At 32.2% G+C, this 18,714-nt stretch overlaps 1 pseudogene; it reads right to left on the reverse strand.

The window, feature by feature from the left end:
* Positions 1-15,093: 15,093 nt before the first annotated feature.
* On the reverse strand, positions 15,094-17,498 carry LOC107641103 (uncharacterized; annotated as a pseudogene).
* Positions 17,499-18,714: the final 1,216 nt, after the last annotated feature.

Raw genomic sequence — 18,714 nt, forward strand, 5'->3', positions numbered from 1 at the left:
GCCCCTTCTAAAATGAAATGCTAGGAAGAGCCTCCCGAAGACATAGCTAGGCCAAAAATTTGTGCTTTTTCGGAACATGTTGACGCCAAAACCAAAGCCAATTACCCCTATCCTCCCAACTAAACATCTTCTTACTGAGCCATAAATAACCACTATGAGCATCATAAACCTTTGAAGCCGCACCAGTCCAACACCAACCGACCTCTGAACCAGCTTGAACATCTAGGTTGTAAGAATTAATGTTGCTCTGCAGAGACTGATTCAGAGGAGAATAGATATTCTCAAGGTTCCACTGTCCAGATTACCAAAGGTCCAAGATCTTGAGATCCGAATCAGAAATGTGAACATAATCCATCTCCTGACACAGTCGCCCCTCTCTTCTCCATTTAGAAAACCAAAAGTTCTGTTCCAAATCCCCAATGCACCAACTAAAACCTTCCTTTAGGATATCCCAAGCTCGACATATACTCTTCCAAACATAAGATCCCCTTCCTCGAGACCGACTAAAACAATCATCCTTAGAAGAATGGTATTTCTCCGTCAACAGTTGAACCCATAGCTTGTTGGGATAGTGAAAAAGTTGCCAAACTAGTTTTTCAAAAAGAGCAATATTGGCACAAAAAGAATCTCTAATTCCCAGACCTCCAAACTTTTTAGGAGTGACCAACACTTTCCAGTTAACTAGATTCAGATCTCTAATAATATCAATTTGAAATGCCCATTTGTGTATAGAAATTATATGTATAATTTTGATGTCATTTTTTTTTCTTGCACAATATCAATCGATAACAATATGAACAATACCACTAACACTAATAATAATTAAAAAAACAAAATAATTACAAACACAGATTCTGTTGTTAAAGGCAATTTTATTTTTTATATTTACTGTATAATTATTATAATATATAAATATATAGCAATTGTAGAAATTTTATTTTTATTAGGCTTGTGAAAATAGAATATCCTTATACAAAATTTTTAACTAAATTAGTTTATCAACTTAGATAATAATCAGAAACTTAATTAATAACACAAATTTTAAAAGAGAACAATTTTTACGATACTAATAGAAATACCCTAAAATTTAATAAATATGAATATTATTTAAAAATAATAAAGATAACCACCAAAACTATTTTAATATTTCCCAAACATAATGTTTTAAGTTTAATAATACATGACTTTATTAACATAATAAACTTAGGGTATTATATATTTAGTCTTCTTATCTAGAATAAATTGAGTTTAATTAATATGTGTTCTAATTTCTAAGTGCACATGATAAATTTGTTATTAGTGGAAAGATTTTATTGAAAATATAAATATTCAAATTTTTAATGTATTTGTTTTGACTTCATTAAATAAAAATTTTTCATTAAGAATAAATTTATCATATACCTAAGACACATGTTAGCTAAATCTATAAATTATCAATTGAACAATATGACATTAGAAAATTGCATTTAAGGCATAACAACTACAGAAGCTATAAATGACAATATTAATAAAAATTTGATAGTCCAAGCAAACCAACTACTATTACATTAGGGTTAAACCTCAAAATCCAAATTATAAAACAAATCCACATCAAGAAAAAGATTTAAAGCATACACACAAACTAAGCTCCAAAATTTTGTTCACCAAATTTTTCTGCAACTTTAATAGTATTTAATTAGCTATCAGCACCAACCGAATTATTTCTCCATTATTGATCTTATTTTTATTTAGGTATTTTTAACTTGATTAGTTTCTAAACTGTACTTTCATGTCTTTGTCAATCTATTACACTAAAGTTCCAATCCTGAATGAAAGACCTTTTAATATTGAACGTTATCAAGTTAATTTATGTTGCTTTAATTGATTTGAATATAATTTGAAACTATGGTCTGGAATTGCAATTGCAGCCATATTTTGAGAAGCACAATAAAAATTGGTTTAGCACTAGCAGCATTAAAAAGCTTTTAAGATGGAACCAAAACAGAAAAAGGAAGTTATCCCAGGTGCAGTTGCAAGATTAAAAAGCTAGAATTCAAAGATAAATATGCTATATCAGGTTCTTGTCTCAAACTTCATGTTTTCTATTTATAAATGATGAGATGCACACTTATCAAATCCAAATGGATATAGAATAACCGAGAATGTGAACAAGTTAGATGAAGCTTCATATGAAGTTGACACATACTTTAAATACAGGAAAGCAAATTGTTTCATATATGCAAATCAATATTAGTTCAATCAACGCTTGGTTTTTTGTTACCCATGGAAATTTGGACCTTAGATTAAAGAAACATTCACTTGCTCTATATGACGAAGAAAATCAATGACTTTGTTTTGTCAAAGTTAATCGCATTTGTAAAATGCGCCTCAGTTAGAGCCTTGCAGGCAACTGCATGAACACAAAAAAACGTGAAGATGTTTGCAAAATAACTCTAGATATTTGATACAAAATACATTAGATGGCTACATTAGGCCGTAGTTACTGCATAGTAAAATGAAAATTAAAGATGATAATAACAGTGCAGGGAAGCTTAACAAGTAATTCCCTCGGAATAGAATTATGAATATAATTTTATTGAAATGGATCCCAAATATCAAAATATAATAAATTAAAATTTGTATTAGCTTTATTAAAATTTTGAGAAAATAAAAGTTTCTTTCGTTTAAAAAGATGACAAATGTCATAAACCTCATCGTGATGCATAAAAATAAAAGAAAAATGTCTATGTAAATGATTGAGTCTTTATCTAAAAAGATGTCCTAAACAAAAATGCCATATATTTAAAAGTGTAATGAATGAGAATTGGATGGAATTTAAAGAATATGTAGTTGATGGATTATTGATGAAGTTGCGTTCAAGGACATATTGTAACACCTTACCACACAGAGTCTTACGCTTAAGTCGTAAAGCAGATGTGACGAGATATTACGACCTCTAAAAGTAAAATACGTACATAAAAATAGTTGAAAGAGTTCATATCTAGGAACCTTGAAGAATAAGTTAAACAAAAACGAAAACAGAAAATCGTGTCACACTCGCAAGATTAATCATAAAACGGATAGGTGGGATAAAAAAAGGCTAAAAATATATTATACATATTAGAATTTCAAAACACAGATATCAAACTCCAGACTCGACCTGCGAAGCTAAGGCCAACAAGAGTATATATATATATATATATATATATATATATATATATATATATATATATATAACCCAAAGTTTTTTCCAAAACATAAATAAAACACCTGTAGAGCCCAAAAGACAGTTCTTCGCTTGTAACCTCTAAGAGGACAAAATACAAAATATACATGCGGAAATTCTATATACATATATACATAGCCTAAAACAAAATATAACAGCCCAAAAGACAATTCTTCGCTTGTAAGGAGGGTCTCCAGACACTCAACGAGGTGTCTCTCGACCTGCATCTGAAAAACAATATAATATATATAGAATGAGAACCGGAGGTTCTCAGCATGGTAAAGGTACCCACATAGTTAATATAAAAAGTCCTGGAAAAGCCAAAGGCATTCCTAGAACTCCGACACTCTGATTTCAACTTAAAGATCCAACTAAACTAGAAATTAAGTAAGTTATCTAAGGTGTTCAAGTTCTAAATATAACTTTAACTTAACACTTCACTTTCTGTCTCCTCCAATTCTCCGAATCACCAGTGGAACACCCCCCTCACACATCCGCTAAAAGGGGTCTCTCAGAAAACATACACATACAATTTAAGCAAGGAAAACACAGATAGAGGTGCAATTACAGCAAATAGAACAAGTAGCAAATAAGCAGAGTTAAGCAATTAAACAAACCAAAGCAATGTATACTCAAGCAAAATATACAAATGCATATGATGTATGTCTGTCCTATGGTTGATGAATCTCATCTGTCGGTTATATAGCCAACCCGCCCTCGTAGTTAACCATTGGACAGTCCATTTGTGCACGCATCCTCAAGCTCAAAAATAATATTCAATGTTCTGAAAATCGGACCGGACCGGCCGGTCGAACCGGTTCAACTGAGAACCGACAAAGAAAACGATCCGGTCCAGTGTGTAAAACCGTTCGATCCAAAACCGTTACTAAACCGTTGAACCAGCCGGTAACCGGCCAGTTGGACCGGACCGGAAACCGACCGGTTCTTTTAAAAGCATCGTTTTCAGCTTTTTCTTTTTTTAAAAAAAAGGAAACCAAAGCATAAACGCTTACCCTCACCCACCCCCCTTCCCCCAATACCCCCTAAGTGAAACTCAAAATTGAAAAGCAAAGCTTGCAAGTTCAAAAATTAGGGTTCTGGGTCCTGCCGCGCCGTCCGTTGTTCTCGGCGCCTCCGTGGCCTCCTCCTTCCCCCTGTCTCGAACCCAGCCACTCTCTTGTAGCTCGGCACGTCTCTGGTTGAGGGTTGGAGCTACTTGCCGTCTGTTCGTCGCCGTCGTCTGTTCGTCGCTCTACTCTTCGTCGGAGGTTAGTGGCACTGCTTACAGGCTTACAGGTTTTTTCACTTCTTCGAGTCTTGCTTTTATGCTCTGTTTAGTGATTTACTGATTTCTGAATGTGGATTGAAATTAAATTATTGATTTTGTGTTGTTAAAAATGGATTTGTTACTCTTCTGCTGCTATTTTTAGTTTCTAAGGAAGTGGTGAAGTGGAGAAGAAAGAATAATAGTGGTTGTCGTCTGGTGGGCGTCCTGCTCGCCGTTGTCTACTCGCTGTCGCGCTCAACTGCTCAGATCGAAGGTCGGTGCACATTGCTAGTGCTTGTTCTTCTTTTTTTATGCTCTGTTCAGAAGTGAGAACAAAGGGTTTAGGATTTTACTACTGTTAATGCTATTGTTGAATGATTAACTCTGCTGCTACTGCTGGGCTGTACTCTATTTGATTGTTTTTTTATGCTGTATTGAAAAAAATTATGCTTAAACTTTGATAATTCTTTGTTAATTTATGTTAAAATTTTGATCAATCTGCTGTCTGCTGAAAATGTTACTAATCTTTGTTAAAATTATGGTAAGGTGTGAGCTTTTATTTGTTCAATGTAATCACTTTGTTAAAATGATACTAAAGCAAGCTTTTATCTAAATGATTAAGTCTTCTCCATTGTATTGAACTGAATTTATTTATTAAATTTTTTAGTTAAATTTCACTAAGTTGTATCTTGTTTTGAACTGATTAAAATGAATGAAGGAATTTTTATTGTTGAATTTTTGTTGTTAAATCTTGTTTCCATTGAAAAAAAAGAAACTAAAAGGAGAAGAAAGAAACTATAGAATATTAAGTTAATTCCCACAAAAAACATAATGAGTTATGCAAAATATATAGACTGTTAATAACCAGTAGCATAAACAACTTACATGAATTCCATGTATTGAAGTTTATTAATGATCATGTTTCATAGCAATAGCATAAGCAAATGTCAATGCTTCTACAAATTATAAACTGTTAATATCTATTTTTGTACAATTATTTTTCTCTCTGTTTTAGATGTTGAGTATTGCTAATTTCTGAAATGTTAGTGCTCAACCCCTGCATATTTGGTCTATATTCACTTATCTTTTCAATCATTTGGTTGCCAAAGAATCAAGGAGTTTTAATTTTTATTTGTTTTTTTAATGAGCTTCAAGTCAATAAAATTATTGAATGTGACCTCTATAATGTATTGCACATAAGATGCTTTTCCATTCAAATTTAACCTTATCAAAAGGACATATATATTTGGTAACAATTGTAATTGGAAGCTTTCAAATGGTACTTTCTCATGTTTTTAGAGTTTTGCATATTTCTAATAAGCTTACTTGTATAAAGCACCTTATTATTTATTTATTTTTCTATTTTAAAACGGTTTATCCGGTTGAACCACCGGTTGGACCGATTAGACCAATAAACTAGTGAACCAGTGACTAGAACAGTTTGATGACCGGTCCGATTTTCTGAACCTTGATAATATTCATGGAGTCAAACTCCAAGCTCAAATAGTCTCAAATATACAAGCCACATAATAATCTTTTTCTTTTTAAAATAACACTTCAAATCAAAACTCTAATTTTTATAGAAATTTCGGCAGTGTATCTCCCTAAAACTCAAACTTATGCCATCCTTCAAGGGTCCCAACCACTAAAACAAACACCTCTCAATCATTCAAATTATTTCTAGTATCAAATTATTACAAAATCAAATAAATTCCAATATTAAAATTTTTCCCAAAACCAACCAAATCCAATAGCAAATTATTTATAAAAACCGAACCACACATCATATACCATATACACAATTCATTAATAATTCATTCAGTTCATTCTTATCTTAATGTCTTCTAGCCTAAGTTTTCACGTGACATTAAATATTAACTACGAAAAACCAAAAACATACCTTGGTCGATTCCTCCCTAAACTTGGAACACCTCAAAAATCTCTCCTTTCACAAGTTCCAACCTTCCAAACGTCAATTCCTCAAGCCTAATTATCCGGATTTCGTTCCGAACTGCCCGATTGAACTTCAAATCAACCAGAACACAATCTATTTCACACAATATCACTATAATAATCATAGGATTCACTAACTCAATGATTCATAAGGGTTTAACCGTTTTTTACCTTACCCACAGATTAATTGGACCAAACCCAATGATGTTCTACTGCTAGAGTTCACCTAAACCATCAAAATCATTCGATTCCTTAATACCTAAACTCTAAAATCTCGAAATTGAGGAAGAAAGAACTGGGCGAGAAATGCAAATTTTTTACCATTTTTTTCGGATAGAATTGAAGAGAGTTCCGAGACGAACGCGTGGCCGCTGACAACTCGTCAATCAGAACTCTGGATAGAACTCTGGATTGAACGTTATGGACGTTAGAATTTTTGGAAGGGAGAGTTAGGGATTTTGTTACACTAATCTTCTCTTCTCAAGGGGTTTGCAGTAATGAAGAAGATGAAGATCCATTTTAGGTGTTTTATAGGTTAGACTTTGGGTCGGTTTAGGTCCAGTCCAATCGGTTCGGTCCGTTGGCCTATTTTTGGGCCAAAATCTTTAAAATTAGTGTCAAAATTTATATTTTTAATATTTCTGCTCCTCTAAATTATAAAAAAATTGATTTTCTAATCTCTTTGAATAATAATTAATATGTTGGCTAATTATTTATTAATTTCACGGGGTTTACACATATAATTCTTCTCTCATTCTACCCAAACTAATCGTCCTCAAATTGTTGGCATGTAAAGTGCAAAAAAAAAAAAGATAAAAAAAAGTAAGTACACATTTAAGTACGGAAGTAATTTTTGAGATGGAGATAATATTAAAATTGAAATAAGGTAAATAAAGAACATAATGAAAAATTAAGAATGGTGAAAATTGAACAATGTTTTTATAAAAAGTAGTAATTTGAAAGTCATTTGATATAAACAATAATAGGAGAAATTTGTTTTTGGTAAAAGAGCCACAATACGAGCATAACTTTGAGGAAGAGCCGCCGCCACGTCCCGTGTTGGTGGAAGAGAAGCCACAACCGTGGCCGAATAGAGGGCGCTGAGAGTCAACAGCAGCAGCAATGGAGCATGGATCATCGAGAAATCCAGCAGCAACTTGTAATTGTCATTCATGTTGGATCACAAGAACAAAAACACGAGTTACCGCCGGCAATGGGTCAAGAAGAAGGAGCTGAAACCTAACCATAGAGATCCGTTCGTCAAGCCCCTTAAGGAAGCGCATAATGAAATCTTGAGTTCTATATGTTTTTGTTGGACAGCTGCAGGTAGGAAGAGGGAGTGAATTTTCAAAATCCTCCCAAAAAGTCTTCAATGAGATATGAAATTTGGTGACAAAGGGAGTGCCTTATTTTAGCACATAGATTTCTTCTTGCAATTATGTAATACTGAGGAGGTCACTTTGATAAAATCTTTTTTTTTTGTAATTCTGTCCAAACAGAGAAGGCAATGGACAAGTAGATGACGCTCTATGTAATAGAAAGGGACAAAAAATAGAAGAGTCAGGACAGAACCAAGTTATTGTCGTGCTCCCTTGAAAAAAAAGGATCATCAGGTAAGGGATAAGGTATAGAATCATTTAGAAAACCTTGTTTATTTTTGAAAATTATAGGCATGGTGAAGGATCGACACCATAAATGATAATTGCTTCCAGAAAGACAGGTGTGACTAGCACTGATGTAGGACTAGGATGAATATAAGAAGGGTGTGTAAAAACTGATTTATGTAACTTAATAGCTTTTGCTGAAATTTTGATGTATGCGTACCCAAAAGACCCTATGTGTACGCGAGGATTGGGTTCTGCACAACACCCTTGCGTACGCGAACAGTGCATGCGTACGCGACTTTGGCATTTTCACATCCTGTGTACGCGAAAACATGCATGCATACACGAAGATTTCGTTCTGTCAACACACTCGCGTACGCATTAGGTGGTTGCGTACGAGAGTTTGCCAAAGCTTACATGCATACGCGAGAATTCCCTGTTTTTCAAAAAGTGTATTTTTGAATTTTAAATCATTCCTCTACCTTTTCAAACTTCTGTAACAACCTTTTAAGACCCGATAATTTGTTTTTAGGCTGTGGAGTAAGGGTAAACATGTTGAATAAGTCAAGTTAATATTAAGGTTGTAAAGTGAAGAATTGTAACTGATGAAGTGCTGAAATATTGAATGTGATGTTAATGATGGCTGTATCGATGATGATTGATGATTGATGATTGATGATTGATTGAATTATATGGCATATGCACTTCTATTATTTGATATACGAGTTTTTCTGGGTAGATGCAGTGGCTTCCACCACTTGCTCCAGGTTTAGACTCGATACTCTGTTAATCATCTGTCGCAAAATGTGACCGGCCACTTTAACTTATATATATATATTAATTTGAGCTTGGGGTTCTCCCCGTGGATATTTTTTATCTTGGGGATACGCGCACAGAGGAACTTCCAAAATTAGCTACCGGACATGTCGGGTTTGGCTATATAACCGACAGATGAGACTCATTAGCCATAGGACAAGCATACATCATATGCATTTGTATGTTTTGCTTGAGTGTGCATTGTTTTAGTTTGCCTAACTACTTAACTATATCTGCTACTTGCTCTACTTGCTGTATCTGTACCCTTATCTGTATTTTTTTTGTTTGATTTGTATGTGTTTGTATCTGAGAGACCCCTCATATGGTGGAGGTGTGATGAGGGTTATTCCACCCGGTGATTAGGAAGTTTAAAGCAGACAGAAAGTGAAGAGTTAGTTTAAAAGCTATAATTCTCTTAGATAGACTACCAAACTTTCTAGCTTAGCATAAATTTTAAGTTAAATCTAAGTGTTGGAGTTCTAGAAATACCTCTGCCTTTTTCGAGACCTTATATATTATCTACGTGGGAACATTTACCATACTGAGAGGCACCTCACTAAGTATTTTGGAGACCTTCTGGAAGCGAAGAACTATACTCTTGGGACTTAGTATTTTGCTGCTAGTTGTATTTATATGTATATGTATTCTCCGCCCTGTATATTTTGTGTAAGTCCCTCCTAGAAGTTGACAATGGAGAAACAGGTGTTCATATTATGTGTATCCGTACGAGTGCGATGCGATTTTTTTTCTGTTACGCTTTTGCTTAGCTACTTCTTCAAGGCTCCTAGTTATAATTTCTTTCAACTATATTTATATATGTCTTTTTCTTTTAGAGGTCGTAAAACATCGCCATCTCTACTTTACGACTTAAGCGTAAGGCTCTGTGTGGTAGGGTATTACAAAAGATCTGCCCAAGAAGAAACAATAGCCTCTTAAAGATCGCTGAGTGTCAGGACATCCGAACCAATCAGAGTCACTAAAGACAAGAATCTGAACTTTTGGGGAAGAAAATTCCTTTTCCGCGGCTACTCTTTAAGCAACTCAACACTCACTTTGCGGCTTGAAGATGATACTGAGTAGGAAACGCCAATAAATTGACTTAATTGTTGTGTTGCATACATGATGTCTAGTCTCGTAGTGGTAAGATATATGAGGTGACCAACCAAACGTTGATAGACAAAGGGATCCGAGAGAAGGGGGTTGTCATCCTGATGAAGTTTTGTAGCACTATTCATGGGAATAGAAGCTGGTTTGGCGCCTAACAAGCCAGAATCTTCTAAAAGATCATGCCAAAATTTTCTTTGAGAGAGAAAATTTTTTTTTCTGATTGAACAACTTCAATACCCAAAAAATATTTCAAAGAATCCAAATCTTTAATTTTGAAATGCTGGTTCAAAATTGTTTTAACAACAACAGGTTTAGAAATAGAATTTCCAGTTATAACAATATCATCAACATAAACTAGAAGACTAGAGATTTCAGCACTAATAAATTTAACAAACAAACTATAATCAGAAATAATCTGTTCGTATCCATGAGATAGTAAAAGACTGGACAGTTTCTCATACCACATGTAACTAAATTGTCATAAATCGTATAGAGATTTCAACAATTTGCAACATTGATTTCGGAGAGTTGCCACAATTTCAGGGGGCAGAGACATATAAACATCTTCCGAGAGATCACTGTGTAAGAAAGAATTATTGACATCTAGTTGGTGTATGAGTCAGTGTTTCATGGTTGCCAAAGCCAAGACTAATCTGATAGTGGCAGGCTTGACAACAAGAGAAAATGTCTCTAAAAAATCAACACCTTCAGTCTGAGTGAATTCCTTAGCCACAAGACGTGTTTTATATCTATCAATCAAACAATTTGGCTTACGTTTGATTCGGTAAACTCACATACAGTCAATCGACTTGATATTTGCAGGACAATCAATAAGATACCAAATTTTGTTCAATTCAAGAGCATCCAGTTCATCTTTCATGGCACTACACCAACTAGAATGATTGTTGGCGTCTTTGAAAGACTTTGACTCAATCTCAGATTACAAAGACAAAAGATAGGTTTTATAAGCAGGAAAAATATAAGAAAAATACATAATAGAAGAAATTGGATAAAGACACATTGAGAAAGAGAAATTTGCGCATGTGAGAGAAGAATTACAAACATAATCGAAAAGGTAAATTGATGATTGGCGAGCTCGGTGATGATGGGCCTGATAGAGAAATGGTTTTGAAGGGAGATGATGGTGTTATATTGAATGTAGAAGATTGAGATGTCTTGGCTTAGTGAGGCTTCGGTGAAAAGAAAGAATGGGAGATACTGGTGATGTAGGTGAAGTTGAAATATTAGAATGGATGGGTTAGTGGAAATGAGGTGTGGGTCAATATAGTGGCGGAACTTGAAATAAAATTTGGAGGGGGGAGGGCAGATAGAATAATTGTCAAGATGCTTTTGATATGGACTCATTTAAGATAGGTTTGTCTAACCTCATCTCTCTGATTTGGGTGATATTGCCAAATTTAAAGCCGTTTTCTAGAGTCTCGTTCCAAAGAATTAAGGTCAAATTCATTAGATGCAACTCTTTAAACTTTTGAAGGTTGTATCTCAATTTTTTCGTGATTCATTAAAGTAGAAGAATTATTTACAGGTGTTAATATTGTAAAAGTTATATGTTCTGCTTCTTAAATATTAGCCTTCCTCTTAAAAACTGCATCAATTCTTTGATTTTTTATGATTATTTTATATAAAAATTTAAATATGTATCTTGTAAAATATGTAAAAAAGAAGTTAGAAGGATAAATATTAAAATTTATAATATTTATTGAATTTTTTTATCAATTTATACAAATACAATAATATCAATACTTATTAAATATTTTAATATTTTTTATCATATAAAAAATTAAATTAAATAAATATTAAAATATAAAATAATATTAAATTATATAAATAAAAAATACCTATTTTTTTATATTTGAACTCAAAGGTGGAATGAGTGTTGCTGTCAATAGGAATAAGTTCTTACTCAAAAAGAAGACTACCTAAATTTTGTTTTTGAGGTATGTTTGATGATGTTGGAGTGGGTGTATGGAATTGGACCGTTTTAGTGACTAAGGATAAGATTATTTCATAAAAAATCACATTTCTACAAATTTCAATTCTTTTATCTTCTAAAACATAAATAATATATCCTTTAAAACCATGTTGAAAACTAATAAACACAACCTTTTTTGCTCTTGGATCAAATTTTGATCTATTTGCCATTAGGGTAGAAACAAAATATAAGCATCTAAAAACTTTAAGATCATGATAATTTGGTGGATGATTAAAAAAAACCTCAAATGGTGTTTTAGAATTTATCGCTAAAGATAAAATTTATTAAGCAAATAAACAGCATAATTAATGGCACAAGACCAAAAAGATTATGGTAAATTAAATTGAAACATAAAAGCACCACATATATTCAAAATATGTTGATGCTTGTGTCAATAATAATTAAAAAATATCTATTATATATTATTAATTTTACAATCAAATGTGTCACATGTCTCTTTTTCATTGCAATTGAAATCAAAATTTTTTCACCAAAATTAAAGAGTTCTCTTCAGTCTCCACCTTCCCATCTCTTTTTCTTTATCTCTCTCATTTCTTCACTTACTTTATTTCTCTTGTTCTTATATAGTTATACCCACTCTATTTCTTTTATATATCATTATCAATAACTAATTATAAATTTAAGTCATAAATAATGGGAATCGCATTTCTAAAAGTGATGAAGAAACGTAATTGATCATTTAAAAAAAAAAAAATAAAGGGTTAAATTAACCCACTACGCTCAAGTTGCTATTTCTTTTTCTCAACTGGTAACAACCGTTCTTTTGTTACATTAATAAAAATAAGACCTTGAAATATTGAAATATTGGCATGCAATGGAAGTCAGAGTAAAAAAAATATAAAATAGGATAAAATATATTTTTTGTCCTTGAAGTTTGTTAAAATTTTAAAAATACCCTTAAATTTTATTTTGTTTTAATTTTGTCCTACAAGTTTTCGATTTACATCAAATTTACTCTTAACGACTAATTTTTCAAAAAAAATTATGACTAATTCAGAAATAATTTCACAAGAACAATCTTTAACACAAGCAAATTAAACATATTTATCATGCATTATTGTTGGATTAATCTTAAATTTTTTAAAATTTAGTTGCTAGTAGTATATTTGATGCAAATCGAAAACTTTTGAAACAAAATTAAAACAAAATAAAACTTAAGAATATTTTTAAAACTTTTGACAAACTTCAGAAATAAAAAATATACTTTATCCTATAAAATAAAGAAACACAGCTAAAGAAACATAACATTTCTCCTTCAATATTCATAGTGTAACTTCTTGAGACGATAAGAAATTGAAATATCAGTTGATTATATTCACCTATATTATTTTGTTTTTTCTCTTCTTCATGCACATATCTACCAGTAAGTAGTTACGTAACCATATTAAATATTCATCCTTTATTGTTGTGAAGTTTTTTTTTCTCTCACATAACTCAAAACTAAACCCTTTTTTTGAGTGATTCTATTGATTTTCATCACTAAAATTGCTAAAGCCTGCCTAGACAATGAAGTAGCAGAGCATGCAAAGAAGAACAACAATTTGGTATTGGCCCTTGAAATGCTACCTTCTATAGCATTCAATTGCAAAGAGCTATTCCTTCCAAAACCTGTCAGGGTTAGAATAGATCCATTGAAAGAGGTTCTTGAAAGAAAAATGATAGTTTGTGTAAATTATGGATAGTTTTGATTCATTCTGGTTAGAACTTGAATCAGCACTTGTATATAACTTTCCATAGAATAATAGAAATGCATTTTTGTTTTGAACAATTTTTCTCACTAGAGTTTGGTTTAAGAGTAAAAGAAAGAAGAAAATAATAGTTAATGGTTAAAATTTTTTTTATTTTATTTATAACTATACATTTATCAGATTAAACTGACTACATTACATCTTTTTGGTGCAACTCTTTCCAAGACTTTGAAGTTCACATCTTTTCAAGATCAACAATGCATTCATAGTTGTTGGTAACTCCAATGGTCTTGCCTTGGTTATTGGTACATATTCTATTCATAATCACAATGCCTACCTGGTCTCTGGTTCTCGACACTTGAGAACCACTGATCTGCTTCTGCAACGCCTTTTAACACCGCTATTATTTCAGCAAATTTGGATCTATCATCCAGTCACAACCCCCCACCAACCAAAACACACAAAAAATGCAGTAATAAATTTTATAACATTAAGAATCTAAGATTCATTCTATAATCATATATCCACAATAATAATAAAAAAAAAAGAGCATGATTATACCCATCGAAAGATCAAATGTATATCTCCTGCAATTATTTGTGAAAAGGGATATTTTAAAGAAATTAAATCCATAAATTGATTTATGCAGTACACATCACACAATAAATAGTACATGAACAACCTAATTTCATTATGATGCTAAGATTGATTCCTCAAAGTTTATAGCAGAATCAACCATATTCTATCTTGTTTGAGATCAATTCATTTTATGTTTATTAGTCTAATCTGAAGAGTGATTTTTGTGAAAGTAGCTATTTTTCACTTCCATCTAAAACTGAATCTGAAGCTTATAATCGAATGGTGGGTTCAACTAGAAACCAAATAAGCTGACAAAATATTAAATCAAGTGTCTCGCAATTATTTCAAAGGGACAAACTGAAATCCAAGTACAAAGGAAAATTCATACTAGAAATTGTATTAGCATTCAAAAATATTCTACAAGAACAAATGCAATTTCAATCTGTACAACATTGTTTCACTTTTAATTCTTTATTCTAACCCCAGTTATCACAATACAGAGAAGATTTAGAAAATACCAAAGAAATAGGTGTAGAAGTAGTTGTACTAGGCATTAGAATCACCAAATCTTTCATGACAGGTGTAGCTGATAACAGACAACAAAACTCCAAACCATGTTTTAATAATAAAAGCTTTTCAACATGATTTTAAACAAGAACAATGTAATAATCCCTATATAGGATTTTTCAACAAGAAATAATGAAATAATTCAATTAATCATTAATTGCTGAGTAACATTAGTTATGAAAATGAACAAGGGTTTTAAGATAACATTAATTACAAGTTACAACTGTACATTAATTATGGAAATGAACATAATGTACATATTTTCAATTGATTTTTAAGAATTAAAGCCGAGTAACATTAATTATGAAAATGAACAAAGCTTTTAAGATAATTCATATTTGAACCAAATTAGCCAAATTCCTAGAAATTCCTTCTTGCACAGCCTTTTTTATTTGAAACATCAAGCGTAATCACAGACTTAGTATACAGGTTTCTTCACCTATGATCAGATTTTGAAAAATAACAAAAATGTTGAAATTGTCAACAAAAAAAGTGGGGTCATGCATTTAGTAGATGTATTTGTTTCAAAGATGGCAGTGAAAATCATGCATATATGTCATTAATCTTGCCACCGCATGTCTTTTAGAAGAATTCTAAGAAGATTCAGTCAAATAAAGCACAGTTGCTCATCAGACCAATCATGAGCTCTTAATTACTATCAAGAAATCTTAAGCACTAACCCACCAGTTACAACAAGGAATATCCGCCGAAACAGGATGCATGATAGCCATGGTAACAAAGACTCAAAAATCAGCCAATAACACATTTTCAAAATTAATTCAATAACAGTGAGATAACCAAAATCAAGGTGATAGTGAGTTCATGGCATTTCCCAAATCCTCCACCCCAATAGATATAAAATTTACCAAGTTCTGTACAAATTTTGACAACAGAAAATTCATTAATTTGAGTTGATTTATTTCTCCTTAGTGTCTTTTCAATAAGCCTCTAGCAATCATTTCATGAAGATGTTTCAGCGCTTGATCATTTTCACCTTTTTCCAACAGAGCACGAATAGTTGTTTCGTAAGTTACAGCATCCAGAGAGCAACCATTGTCTTCCATTTCCAACTTTAAGGCCAATGCTTCATGAAGTAGGCCCTCTTTGCAGAGCCCATTGATCATAACATTGTATATCCTTGTGTTTAGGTGATAGCCTTTAATGGAAAGATCTTGAAAAATCTCTTTTGCATTTTCAAGTCTTCCACTTTTGCACAGGCCATCTATAAGTATGGTGTATGTAACTATATCTGGATCAATGCCACTCTTTCATTTGATTGAATAACATAAGTGCCTTGTCATGTTGTTTGATATTGAACAAAGCATCCATCAAAGAATTGTAAGTGATTATATCGGCAGGTTGACCTCAATCATGCATCTTTTCAAGAAGTTCCAAGGCGCAAAGGATTCTCTTTGATTTTCCCAAGCCATCAATTAGAGTACTGTAAGTTACCGTGTCAGGAACCAAGTTCTTGTGATGCATCTCTTCGAAGAGATTCAAGGCATCATCGATCATTTTACTTTTGCAAAAGCCATTAATCATGATATTGTAACTCCGAACATTAGGAAACACTCTATTCTCGGCCATTGTGTTGAATATATATTTTGCCTTATTTACCTGATTAACCAAACAATATCCATCCATTATGCTGCTATAAGTAACCACATTTGGTTTCACACCATGTTTTGTCATCACAGCCAACACATTCTTAGCATCTTTGATCTTTCCTTCCTTGCATAGCCCATCGATCAAAATACTATAGGTATGAACATTTGGAGTAATGTTTCTAAGCACCATATCACTTAACAAATCAATGGCTTCCTTATATTGACCCTCAAGACACAATCCAAAAATGAGAGAACTGTATGTGATAACATCGGGAGAAATTCCCTTAGCAAGCATTTCAGAGAATAAATGAAAAGCCTGACTTACAAGTGTATCCTTGCAGAGGCTATCAATAATTGCGCTGTACACGAAGACATTAGGAGCAATGCCATACCGTGGGATCTTTCTCAACACTTGAATAGCAGCTGATGTGTGTCCGGTCTTACAGATCCCATTGATCAACGTCCCATAAGTGACTTGATTAAACTGAAATCCATGAGCCAGCACTCTGTCATGAAAGCGCACTGCTTTTCCAATACTACCACAGAGATAGAGACCTTTCAGGATTGTTGTCAATGTTACCGTATCAGGTTGATAATCCATTCTAAAAATCTTGGCCAATACAGAGAAAGCAAGCGTCATACGACCCATGCTGCAACAACAATTAATTACGATGCTCAAAGTAAATAAGTTGGGAGCGATTCCTCTGGCTTGCAATTGCTGAAAAAGGGAAATGGCGGTGGGGAAATGGTTGGTCTTGGCAAGAGATCCCAAAATCTTGGTGAATTGGATGATGGATGGAGGGCGACGCATAGAGAGCATGCGAGTGAAAGAATCAACAGCTTCATCAACTTGGCGAGTGGATGGGGGCTCAGAATGAGAGTGAAGGGATGAAGAGGAAGGGAAGGAAACAAAATTAGGGATTTGGAGAAGAGAATACCTAAAAATGAAAGTGATCGTTGAGGTTGAGGATGACAACATTTTAGTGATTCCCACTTTCGCTGTTAAGTTTGAGGGAGAGCTCTCTGCTCTCTGGTCGAAGACATAGACGACTAGACGTTGCTATCTCTGCGGAAATAGTTTTCTCAATTGTTTCTGGGTATGGGTATGTCTAAGACAACGACAACAACTTTATGCAGCGCACCTTTATATAAATTATTAGATTTTATTAAAAAATTAAAAATTAATATAAAAATAAAGTATCGATGAATTTTGATAAATATAAAATATTTTAATATATAAAAAAATATTTTTTTATATATAATATTTTAAATAATAATATAATTTTTATTTTTTAAATAAATAAATATAAAATACAGAAATATAAAAAATATGAGTAATTTTTTTTATTAAAATTAATTATTATGCAATAAAATTTTTGTAATATTTTAAACTATAACATAAAAATATAAAATAATTAAATTTTATATTATTCGATAAATAATTAAATTATTATATTTAAAATTTATTAGCTAATTACTTTTGTTACAAATATTATTATATAATCTAATTTTTTATCAAAATATTTGTGAAATTTAAAATATTCACATTTTTTTTAAATTTATTTTTTATTCTTTTGCATTATTTTTCTAACATTACAATTTCAATCAATCACCAACTAATATTAGCTGTTTACACTGACTATTCATTATTTTCGACAATCTTAAGTTTTAAATTTTAAATTTTAAATTCTATATCTTAAATTGTTTTTATTTTATTTTATTTTTAAATTTTTTTATTTGATTTTTGAATATTTTTATTATTTTTAATTTTAAATATTTTTTAATAAAATTTTCTTTTCCTACATTTTCTTTTGGGTTAAATATAACTTTGGTCCTAACGTAAAGGCGTAAAATTTATTTCGTCCCGGCCTTTTGTTCATTACAAAATAGTCCCGAAGGTTTAACTTAGTTTAAAACTATCCTTTGGACTAAAATCCCCCTTCTCCTTTCCTAAAATCAAGCACAAACACAAGCAGAAACAGAATTAGAAGCAACAACAACAATGAATCAACAATGTAATCAAGTAGAAGCAGGAGCAGGACAACAACAACAATGAATCAGCAATGGAATCAAGCAGAAGCAGGAGCAGAAGCAGAAACAGAAGTATGAGTAGAATAACAACAACAACAATAAAACAATATAATCAATCAGAAGCAGAAGCAGAAGCAACCAGAAGCAACAATAATAAAAAAATCAACAACATAATAGAAGCAAAAGCAGAATAGAAGCAGAAGTAGAAGAAGAATAGAAGCAGAAGTAGAAGAAGAATAGAAGCAGAAGCAGAAGCCAGCGAGCAGGGACGGATCC

The sequence above is a fragment of the Arachis ipaensis genome, chromosome B5, assembly GCF_059453495.1.
Source record: "Arachis ipaensis isolate K30076 ecotype BB chromosome B5, ASM5945349v1, whole genome shotgun sequence".
NCBI classification, from domain to species: domain Eukaryota; kingdom Viridiplantae; phylum Streptophyta; class Magnoliopsida; order Fabales; family Fabaceae; genus Arachis; species Arachis ipaensis.